This window comes from Bombina bombina, chromosome 1 (assembly GCF_027579735.1).
Source record: "Bombina bombina isolate aBomBom1 chromosome 1, aBomBom1.pri, whole genome shotgun sequence".
Lineage (NCBI taxonomy): Eukaryota > Metazoa > Chordata > Amphibia > Anura > Bombinatoridae > Bombina > Bombina bombina.
In genome coordinates this window covers 519,112,049-519,124,823 of record NC_069499.1, presented here as the reverse complement: position 1 = coordinate 519,124,823, position 12,775 = coordinate 519,112,049, and positions in this window count along the sequence as shown.

Below are 12,775 nucleotides of genomic sequence, written 5' to 3'. Positions count from 1 at the left end.
AGCCTCGCCACAAATACGCTGCGGAATTCCAGCGTATTTGAGGTTGACGGCTTGATAACTAGGCCCCTAAGTCTGCACCTAACACCCTAACATGTACCCCGAGTCTAAACACCCCTAACCTTACACTTATTAACCCCTAATCTGCTGCCCCCTGCATATTATTTTTACCCCTAATCTGCCGCTCCGTACACCGCCGCAACCTACATTACCCCTATGTACCCCTAATCTGCTGCACCTAACACCGCCGACCCCTATATTATATTTATGACATATGTTCTATTGTTTTTTGTTTTTTCTTTTTTCTTGCCTTGTGTATATAGATATATATTTTTCTTCAAATAAAGCTGTCAAAAAGCCGCGGGGCGATGAGCAGCAGACTGTGACAGTTATCACTCATCCGATCTCGCTGCTCTTCGGCTTTTTCCCAGCTTTATTGCTAGCCTGTCACTAAGCACCCACACTAAACTACACTGTTCTATCCCTATACCGGCGCCCCCGGAGCCTCCCGCAACTAAATAAAGTTACTAACCCCTAAACCGCCGCTCCTAGACCCTGCCGCAACTCTTATAAATGTATTAACCCCTAAACCGCCGCTCCCGGACACCGCTGCCACCTACAGTATACCTAGTAACCCCTATCCTGCCCCCCCTACACCGTCGCCCTCTATTATAAAGTTATTAACCCCTATCCTGCTGATCCCGCACCTCTCCGCAACTAAATAGTTTAACCCCTAAACCGCCGCTCCCTGAACCCGCCGCAACCTATATTAAACCTATTAACCCCTATCCTGCCCCCCCTACACCGTCGTCACCTATAATAAATTTATTAACCCCTAATCTGCCTCCCCTACACCGTCGCCCCCTATAATAAATTTATTAACCCCTATCCTGCCCCCCACTACGCCGACGCCACTGTACTAAAATTATTAACCCCTAAACCTAAGTCTAACCCTAACGCCCCCCTAACTTAAATATTAATTAAATAAATCTAAATAAATATTACTCTTATTAACTAAATTAATCATATTTAAAACTAAATACTTACCTTTAAAATAAACCCTAATATAGCTACAATATAAATAATAATTATATTGTAGCTATCTTAGGATTTATTTTTATTTTACAGGTAGCTTTCAATTTATTTTAACTAGGTACAATAGCTATTAAATAGTTATTAACTATTTAATAGCTTACCTAGCTAAAAGAAACTGAAATTTACCTGTAAAATAAATCCTAACCTAAGTTACAATTACACCTAACACTACACTATACTTTAATAAATTATTCCTATTTAAAAATAAATACTTACCTGTAAAATAAACCCTAAGATAGCTACAATATAATTAATAATTATATTGTAGCTATCTTAGGATTTATATTTATTTTACAGGTAACTTTGTATTTATTTTAGCTAGTTAGAATAGTTATTAAATAGTTATTAACTATTTAATAACTACCTAGCTAAAAGAAATACAAAATTACCTGTAAAATAAATCCTAACCTAAGTTACAATTAAACCTAATACTACACTATCATTAAATTAATTAAATAAACTACCTACAAATAACTACAATTAAATACAATTACATAAACTAACTAAAGTACAAAAAATAAAAAAATAAGTTACAAACATGTTAAAAATATTACAACAATTTTAAGCTACTTACACCTAATCTAAGCCCCCTAATAAAATAACAAACCCCCCCAAAATAAAAAAAATGCCCTACCCTATTCTAAATTAAATAAAGTTCAAAGCTCTTTTACCTTACCAGCCCTTAAAAGGGCCATTTGTGGGGGCATGCTCCAAAGAAAACAGCTCTTTTGCCTGTAAAAGAAAAATACAACCCCCCCCCAACATTAAAACCCACCACCCACATACCCCTAATCTAACCCAAACCCCCCTTACAAAAACCTAACACTAATCCCCTGAAGATCATCCTACCTTGTCTTCACTCAGCCGAGCAGCGATGGAACCGAAGTGGACATCCGGAGCGGAAGAAGTTAATCCTCCAAGCGGCGCTGAATAAATCTTCCATCCGATGAAGTCATCATCCAGGCGGCGCTGAAGAAAAGTCTTCGATCCGGCCGATGTCATCTTCAAAGAGGCGCTGAAGAGGTCTTCTATCCGGGCGATGTCATCTTCCAAGCCGGGTCTTGAATCTTCCTCCCGCCGACGCGGAACCTCCTTCTTCACCGACGGACTACGACGAATGAAGGCTCCTTTAAGGGACGTCATCCAAGATGGCGTCCCCTCAATTCCGATTGGCTGATAGGATTCTATCAGCCAATCGGAATTAAGGTAGGAAAAATCTGATTGGCTGATGGAATCAGCCAATCAGATTGAGCTCGCATTCTATTGGCTGTTCCGATCAGCCAATAGAATGCGAGCTCAATCTGATTGGCTGATTGGATCAGCCAATCGGATTGAACTTGATTCTGATTGGCTGACTCCATCAGCCAATCAGAATATTCCTACCTTAATTCCGATTGGCTGATAGAATTCGTCGTAGTCCGTCGGTGAAGAAGGAGGTTCCGCGTCGGCGGGAGGAAGATTCAAGACCCGGCTTGGAAGATGACATCACCCGGATAGAAGACCTCTTCAGCGCCTCTTTGAAGATGACATCGGCCGGATCGAAGACTTTTCTTCAGCGCCGCCTGGATGATGACTTCATCGGATGGAAGATTTCTTCAGCGCCGCTTGGAGGATTAACTTCTTCCGCTCCGGATGTCCACTTCGGTTCCATCGCTGCTCGGCTGAGTGAAGACAAGGTAGGATGATCTTCAGGGGATTAGTGTTAGGTTTTTGTAAGGGGGGTTTGGGTTAGATTAGGGGTATGTGGGTGGTGGGTTTTAATGTTGGGGGGGTTGTATTTTTCTTTTACAGGCAAAAGAGCTGTTTTCTTTGGGGCATGCCCCCACAAATGGCCCTTTTAAGGGCTGGTAAGGTAAAAGAGCTTTGAACTTTATTTAATTTAGAATAGGGTAGGGCATTTTTTTGTTTTGGGGGGGTTTGTTATTTTATTAGGGGGCTTAGATTAGGTGTAAGTAGCTTAAAATTGTTGTAATATTTTTAACATGTTTGTAACTTATTTTTTTATTTTTTGTAACTTAGCTTTTTTAATTTTTGTACTTTAGTTAGTTTATGTAATTGTATTTAATTGTAGTTATTTGTAGGTAGTTTATTTAATTAATTTAATGATAGTGTAGTATTAGGTTTAATTGTAACTTAGGTTAGGATTTATTTTACAGGTAATTTTGTATTTCTTTTAGCTAGGTAGTTATTAAATAGATAATAACTATTTAATAACTATTCTAACTAGCTAAAATAAATACAAAGTTACCTGTAAAATAAATATAAATCCTAAGATAGCTACAATATAATTATTAATTATATTGTAGCTATCTTAGGGTTTATTTTACAGGTAAGTATTTATTTTTAAATAGGAATAATTTATTAAAGTATAGTGTAGTGTTAGGTGTAATTGTAACTTAGGTTAGGATTTATTTTACAGGTAAATTTCAGTTTCTTTTAGCTAGGTAAGCTATTAAATAGTTAATAACTATTTAATAGCTATTGTACCTAGTTAAAATAAATTGAAAGGTACCTGTAAAATAAAAATAAATCCTAAGATAGCTAGAATATAATTATTATTTATATTGTAGCTATATTAGGGTTTATTTTAAAGGTAAGTATTTAGTTTTAAATAGGATTCATTTAGTTAATAAGAGTTAATTTATTTAGATTTATTTAATTAATATTTAAGTTAGGGGGGCGTTAGGGTTAGACTTAGGTTTAGGGGTTAAACCTTTGGGTGTAGACAGCTCCCATAGGAATCAATGGGATGTCTGTCAGCAGCGAACTTGTACTTTCGCTATGGTCAGACTCCCATTGATTCCTATGGGATCCGCCGCCTCCAGGGGTGGCGGATTGAAAACCAGGTACGCTGGGCCGTAAAAGTGCCGAGCGTACCTGCTAGTTTTTTGATAACTAGCAAAAGTAGTGAGATTGTGCGGACATCTGGAGTGACGTAAGAATCGATCTGTGTCGGACTGAGTCCGGCGGATCGAAGCTTACGTCACAAAATTCTACTTTTGCCGGTCTCAAGCCTTTGATAACTAAGGCGTATCAGCCTCGCCACAAATACGCTGCGGAATTCCAGCGTATTTGAGGTTGACGGCTTGATAACTAGGCCCCTAAGTCTGCACCTAACACCCTAACATGTACCCCGAGTCTAAACACCCCTAACCTTACACTTATTAACCCCTAATCTGCTGCCCCCTGCATATTATTTTTACCCCTAATCTGCCGCTCCGTACACCGCCGCAACCTACATTACCCCTATGTACCCCTAATCTGCTGCACCTAACACCGCCGACCCCTATATTATATTTATGACATATGTTCTATTGTTTTTTGTTTTTTCTTTTTTCTTGCCTTGTGTATATAGATATATATTTTTCTTCACTGCAATTCCATTTTCTTAAATTAAATTTATAATCAAATTTATAATTATTTTTCTTTTGAGACTAATCCGGATTTTGTGTAACATGATCTATTGATGTGTTTATTTTTATTTTTATATAGAGAAACAAATTTTTCTAAACTTTTCATTATTATTATTAACTTTTTTGTATTGTTTGTATTTGTATTTTTATTTATTTCTCTATATGCATTCTTGTTTTCTTATTGTACTTTTTATGTAATGAGTACCTTTTTTTGTATTGCCATGTTACACCATTTCTTCTCACACCTTTGCGGTATACCTTTAAGACAATCCATTTCAGGTATACTATGGCTTTGAATCTGTGATTGGCCATTGTTCCTTTAAAGGTGTGCTGCACAGGTGGTGAGCTATCCTATGATTAAGTGCTGCATAGCACGAAACATGTAAGGATTTGCTCCCCCTCCACTTGTGTAGCTTGTACTTGTACTGTGCTGTGCTTGTCTACTTGTTTTAAACGATTTGTAATAAACCTTTGGATTTTATGGACAATGGAGTAAGAGTTCTGCTTCCTTCTACTTTCGACTATTGGATTTGGCTTGATTCTCATTTTAGCTGGCACCACGCCAACAGTGCTTTTCTTTGTGCCGATATTCTGGGGCTGTAATTGGATAACAGCGCACACACCCTCTTCAGGCTGTAGCGACGTCACTCTCCTACTCACTGAGCTGGAAAAAAACCTAACACCTGCAAAAAAGCAGCGTTCAGCTCCTAACGCAGCCCCATTGTTTCCTATGGGGAAACACTTCCAATGGGGGGTAGTTATCAAGCCGTCTACTTTTCTGGCTTCGCCGGCCCAATACGCCCGCCTAAGCTCGCCTACCTTCGCCGCCGCGGACCTGAAAAAATACGCCTAAGTTATCAAATAAAGCTGTCAAAAAGCCGCGGGGCGATGAGCAGCAGACTGTGACAGTTATCACTCATCCGATCTCGCTGCTCTTCGGCTTTTTCCCAGCTTTATTGCTAGCCTGTCACTAAGCACCCACACTAAACTACACTGTTCTATCCCTATACCGGCGCCCCCGGAGCCTCCCGCAACTAAATAAAGTTACTAACCCCTAAACCGCCGCTCCTAGACCCTGCCGCAACTCTTATAAATGTATTAACCACTAAACCGCCGCTCCCGGACACCGCTGCCACCTACAGTATACCTAGTAACCCCTATCCTGCCCCCCCTACACCGTCGCCCTCTATTATAAAGTTATTAACCCCTATCCTGCTGATCCCGCACCTCTCCGCAACTAAATAAATAGTTTAACCCCTAAACCGCCGCTCCCTGAACCCGCCGCAACCTATATTAAACCTATTAACCCCTATCCTGCCCCCCCTACACCGTCGTCACCTATAATAAATTTATTAACCCCTAATCTGCCTCCCCTACACCGTCGCCCCTATAATAAATTTATTAACCCCTATCCTGCCCCCCACTACGCCGACGCCACTGTACTAAAATTATTAACCCCTAAACCTAAGTCTAACCCTAACCCTAACGCCCCCCTAACTTAAATATTAATTAAATAAATCTAAATAAATATTACTCTTATTAACTAAATTAATCATATTTAAAACTAAATACTTACCTTTAAAATAAACCCTAATATAGCTACAATATAAATAATAATTATATTGTAGCTATCTTAGGATTTATTTTTATTTTACAGGTAGCTTTCAATTTATTTTAACTAGGTACAATAGCTATTAAATAGTTATTAACTATTTAATAGCTTACCTAGCTAAAAGAAACTGAAATTTACCTGTAAAATAAATCCTAACCTAAGTTACAATTACACCTAACACTACACTATACTTTAATAAATTATTCCTATTTAAAAATAAATACTTACCTGTAAAATAAACCCTAAGATAGCTACAATATAATTAATAATTATATTGTAGCTATCTTAGGATTTATATTTATTTTACAGGTAACTTTGTATTTATTTTAGCTAGTTAGAATAGTTATTAAATAGTTATTAACTATTTAATAACTACCTAGCTAAAAGAAATACAAAATTACCTGTAAAATAAATCCTAACCTAAGTTACAATTAAACCTAATACTACACTATCATTAAATTAATTAAATAAACTACCTACAAATAACTACAATTAAATACAATTACATAAACTAACTAAAGTATAAAAAATAAAAAAATAAGTTACAAACATGTTAAAAATATTACAACAATTTTAAGCTACTTACACCTAATCTAAGCCCCCTAATAAAATAACAAACCCCCCCAAAATAAAAAAAATGCCCTACCCTATTCTAAATTAAATAAAGTTCAAAGCTCTTTTACCTTACCAGCCCTTAAAAGGGCCATTTGTGGGGGCATGCTCCAAAGAAAACAGCTCTTTTGCCTGTAAAAGAAAAATACAACCCCCCCCAACATTAAAACCCACCACCCACATACCCCTAATCTAACCCAAACCCCCCTTACAAAAACCTAACACTAATCCCCTGAAGATCATCCTACCTTGTCTTCACTCAGCCGAGCAGCGATGGAACCGAAGTGGACATCCGGAGCGGAAGAAGTTAATCCTCCAAGCGGCGCTGAATAAATCTTCCATCCGATGAAGTCATCATCCAGGTGGCGCTGAAGAAAAGTCTTCGATCCGGCCGATGTCATCTTCAAAGAGGCGCTGAAGAGGTCTTCTATCCGGGCGATGTCATCTTCCAAGCCGGGTCTTGAATCTTCCTCCCGCCGACGCGGAACCTCCTTCTTCACCGACGGACTACGACGAATGAAGGCTCCTTTAAGGGACGTCATCCAAGATGGCGTCCCCTCAATTCCGATTGGCTGATAGGATTCTATCAGCCAATCGGAATTAAGGTAGGAAAAATCTGATTGGCTGATGGAATCAGCCAATCAGATTGAGCTCGCATTCTATTGGCTGTTCCGATCAGCCAATAGAATGCGAGCTCAATCTGATTGGCTGATTGGATCAGCCAATCGGATTGAACTTGATTCTGATTGGCTGACTCCATCAGCCAATCAGAATATTCCTACCTTAATTCCGATTGGCTGATAGAATCCTATCAGCCAATCAGAATTGAGGGGACGCCATCTTGGATGACGTCCCTTAAAGGAGCCTTCATTCGTCGTAGTCCGTCGGTGAAGAAGGAGGTTCCGCGTCGGCGGGAGGAAGATTCAAGACCCGGCTTGGAAGATGACATCACCCGGATAGAAGACCTCTTCAGCGCCTCTTTGAAGATGACATCGGCCGGATCGAAGACTTTTCTTCAGCGCCGCCTGGATGATGACTTCATCGGATGGAAGATTTCTTCAGCGCCGCTTGGAGGATTAACTTCTTCCGCTCCGGATGTCCACTTCGGTTCCATCGCTGCTCGGCTGAGTGAAGACAAGGTAGGATGATCTTCAGGGGATTAGTGTTAGGTTTTTGTAAGGGGGGTTTGGGTTAGATTAGGGGTATGTGGGTGGTGGGTTTTAATGTTGGGGGGGTTGTATTTTTCTTTTACAGGCAAAAGAGCTGTTTTCTTTGGGGCATGCCCCCACAAATGGCCCTTTTAAGGGCTGGTAAGGTAAAAGAGCTTTGAACTTTATTTAATTTAGAATAGGGTAGGGCATTTTTTTGTTTTGGGGGGGTTTGTTATTTTATTAGGGGGCTTAGATTAGGTGTAAGTAGCTTAAAATTGTTGTAATATTTTTAACATGTTTGTAACTTATTTTTTTATTTTTTGTAACTTAGCTTTTTTAATTTTTGTACTTTAGTTAGTTTATGTAATTGTATTTAATTGTAGTTATTTGTAGGTAGTTTATTTAATTAATTTAATGATAGTGTAGTATTAGGTTTAATTGTAACTTAGGTTAGGATTTATTTTACAGGTAATTTTGTATTTCTTTTAGCTAGGTAGTTATTAAATAGTTAATAACTATTTAATAACTATTCTAACTAGCTAAAATAAATACAAAGTTACCTGTAAAATAAATATAAATCCTAAGATAGCTACAATATAATTATTAATTATATTGTAGCTATCTTAGGGTTTATTTTACAGGTAAGTATTTATTTTTAAATAGGAATAATTTATTAAAGTATAGTGTAGTGTTAGGTGTAATTGTAACTTAGGTTAGGATTTATTTTACAGGTAAATTTCAGTTTCTTTTAGCTAGGTAAGCTATTAAATAGTTAATAACTATTTAATAGCTATTGTACCTAGTTAAAATAAATTGAAAGGTACCTGTAAAATAAAAATAAATCCTAAGATAGCTAGAATATAATTATTATTTATATTGTAGCTATATTAGGGTTTATTTTACAGGTAAGTATTTATTTTTAAATAGGAATAATTTATTAAAGTATAGTGTAGTGTTAGGTGTAATTGTAACTTAGGTTAGGATTTATTTTACAGGTAAATTTCAGTTTCTTTTAGCTAGGTAAGCTATTAAATAGTTAATAACTATTTAATAGCTATTGTACCTAGTTAAAATAAATTGAAAGGTACCTGTAAAATAAAAATAAATCCTAAGATAGCTAGAATATAATTATTATTTATATTGTAGCTATATTAGGGTTTATTTTAAAGGTAAGTATTTAGTTTTAAATAGGATTCATTTAGTTAATAAGAGTTAATTTATTTAGATTTATTTAATTAATATTTAAGTTAGGGGGGCGTTAGGGTTAGACTTAGGTTTAGGGGTTAAACCTTTGGGTGTAGACAGCTCCCATAGGAATCAATGGGATGTCTGTCAGCAGCGAACTTGTACTTTCGCTATGGTCAGACTCCCATTGATTCCTATGGGATCCGCCGCCTCCAGGGGTGGCGGATTGAAAACCAGGTACGCTGGGCCGTAAAAGTGCCGAGCGTACCTGCTAGTTTTTTGATAACTAGCAAAAGTAGTGAGATTGTGCGGACATCTGGAGTGACGTAAGAATCGATCTGTGTCGGACTGAGTCCGGCGGATCGAAGCTTACGTCACAAAATTCTACTTTTGCCGGTCTCAAGCCTTTGATAACTAAGGCGTATCAGCCTCGCCACAAATACGCTGCGGAATTCCAGCGTATTTGAGGTTGACGGCTTGATAACTAGGCCCCTAAGTCTGCACCTAACACCCTAACATGTACCCCGAGTCTAAACACCCCTAACCTTACACTTATTAACCCCTAATCTGCTGCCCCCTGCATATTATTTTTACCCCTAATCTGCCGCTCCGTACACCGCCGCAACCTACATTACCCCTATGTACCCCTAATCTGCTGCACCTAACACCGCCGACCCCTATATTATATTTATTAACCCCTAATCTGCCGCCCCCAATGTTGCCGCCACCTATCTACAATTATTAACCCCTAATCTGCCGACCGGACCTCGCTGCTACTCTAATAAATGTATTAACCCCTAAAGCTAAGTCTAACCCTAACACTAACACCCCCCTAAGTTAAATATAATTTAAATCTAACGAAATAAAATAAATCTTATTAAATAAATTAATCCTATTTAAAGCTAAATACTTACCTGTAAAATAAACCCTAATATAGCTACAATATAACTAATAATTATATTGTAGCTATTTTAGGATTTATATTTATTTTACAGGCAACTTTGTATTTATTTTAACCAGGTACAATAGCTATTAAATAGTTAATAACTATTTAATAGTTACCTAGTTAAAATAATTACAAAATTACCTGTAAAATAAATCCTAACCTAAGTTACAATTAAACCTAACACTACACTATAATTAAATTAATTAAATAAACTACCTACAATTATCTACAATTAAATCAACTAAACTAAATTACAAAAAAATCCAAACACTAAATTACAAAAAAACCAAACACAAAATTACAAAAAATAAAAAAAGATTACAAGAATTTTAAACTAATTACACCTACTCTAAGCCCCCTAAAAAAATAACAAAGCCCCCCAAAATAAAAAAATGCCCTACCTTATTCTAAAATAAAAAGTTTACAGGTTTTTTTACCTTACCAGCCCTTAAAAGGGCCTTTTGCGGGGCATGCCCCAAAGAAAACAGCTCTTTTGCCTGTAAAAAAACATACAATACCCCCCCAACATTACAACCCACCACCCACATACCCCTAATCTAACCCAAACCCCCTTAAAAAACCTAACACTAAGCCCCTGAAGATCTTCCTACCTTATCTTCACCACGCCGGGTATCACCGATCCGTCCAGAAGAGGGTCCGAAGTCTTCATCCTATCTGGCAAGAAGAGAGCATCCGGACCGGTAGACATCTTCATCCAGGCGGCATCTTCTATCTTCTTCAATCCGGCACGGAGCGGGACCATCTTGAAGCAGCCGACGCGGATCCATCCTCTTCTTCCAGCGACTCCCGACGAATGAAGGTTCCTTTAAGGGACGTCATCCAAGATGGCGTCCCTCGAATTCCGATTGGCTGATAGGATTCTATCAGCCAATCGGAATTAAGGTAGGAAAAATCTGATTGGCTGATTGAATCGGAACAGCCAATAGAATGCGAGCTCAATCTGATTGCATCAGCCAATCCGATTGAACTTGAATCTGATTGGCTGATTCAATCAGCCAATCAGATTTTTCCTACCTTAATTCCGATTGGCTGATAGAATCCTATCAGCCAATCGGAATTCGAGGGACGCCATCTTGGATGACGTCCCTTAAAGGAACCTTCATTCGTCGGGAGTCGCCGGAAGAAGAGGATGGATCAGCGTCGGCTGCTTCAAGATGGTCCCGCTCCGCGCCGGCTGGAAGAAGATAGAAGATGCCGCCTGGATGAAGATGTCTACCGGTCCGGATGCCCTCTTCTTGCCGGATAGGATGAAGACTTCGGACCCTCTTCTGGACCTCTTCTTGCCGTATAGGATGAAGACTTCGGACCCTCTTCTGGACGGATCGGTGATACCCGGCGTGGTGAAGATAAGGTAAGAAGATCTTCAGGGGCTTAGTGTTAGGTTTTTTAAGGGGGGTTGGGTTAGATTAGGGGTATGTGGGTGGTGGGTTGTAATGTTGGGGGGGGGTATTGTATGTTTATTTAAATGCAAAAGAGCTGTTTTCTTTGGGGCATGCCCCGCAAAAGGCCCTTTTAAGGGCTGGTAAGGTGAAAGAGCTGTAAAATTTTTATTTTAGAATAGGGTAGGGCATTTTTTTTATTTTGGGGGGCTTTGTTATTTTTTTAGGGGGCTTAGAGTAGGTGTAATTAGTGTTTGTTTTTTTTGTAATTTAGTTTAGTTGATTTAATTGTAGATAATTGTAGGTAGTTTATTTAATTAATTTATTGATAGTGTAGTGTTAGGTTTAATTGTAACTTAGGTTAGGATTTATTTTACAGGTAATTTTGTAATTATTTTAACTAGGTAGCTATTAAATAGTTATTAACTATTTAATAGCTATTGTACCTAGTTAAAATAAATACAAAGTTGCCTGTAAAATAAATATAAATCCTAAAATAGCTACAATATAATTATTAGTTATATTGTAGTTATATTAGGGTTTATTTTACAGGTAAGTATTTAGTTTTAAATAGGATTAATTTATTTAATAAGATTTATTTTATTTCGTTAGATTTAAATTATATCTAATTTAGGGGGGTGTTAGGGTTAGGGTTAGACTTAGCTTTAGGGGTTAACACATTTATTAGAGTAGCGGCGAGGTCCGGTCGGCAGATTAGGGGTTAATACTTGAAGTTAGGTGTCGGCGATGTTAGGGAGGGCAGATTAGGGGTTAATAAAATTTATTATAGGGTTTTTGAGGCGGGAGTGAGGCGGTTTAGGGGTTAATACATTTATTATAGTAGCGGCGAGGTCCGGTCGGCAGATTAGGGGTTAAAAAGTGTAGGTAGGTAGCGGCGATGTTGTGGGGGGGCAGATTAGGGGGTAATAAATATTATGTAGGGGTCGGCGATGTTAGGGGCAGCAGATTAGGGGTACATAGGGATAATGTAGGTTGCGGCGGTGTGCGGTCGGCAGATTAGGGGTTAAAAAAATGTAATAGAGTGGCGGCGATGTGGGGGGACCTCGGTTTAGGGGTGCATAGGTAGTTTATGGGTGTTAGTGTACTTTAGAGCACAGTAGTTAAGAGCTTTATGAACCGGCGTTAGCCCATAAAGCTCTTAACTACTGACTTTTTTCTGCGGCTGGAGTCTTGTCGTTAGAGTTCTAACGCTCACTTCAGCCAAGACTCTAAATACCAGCGTTTGAAAGATCCCATTGAAAAGATAGGATACGCAATTGACGTAAGGGGTTCTGCGGTATGGAAAAGTCGCGGCTGGAAAGTGAGCGTTAGACCCTTTCCTACAAGACTCTAAATACCAGCAG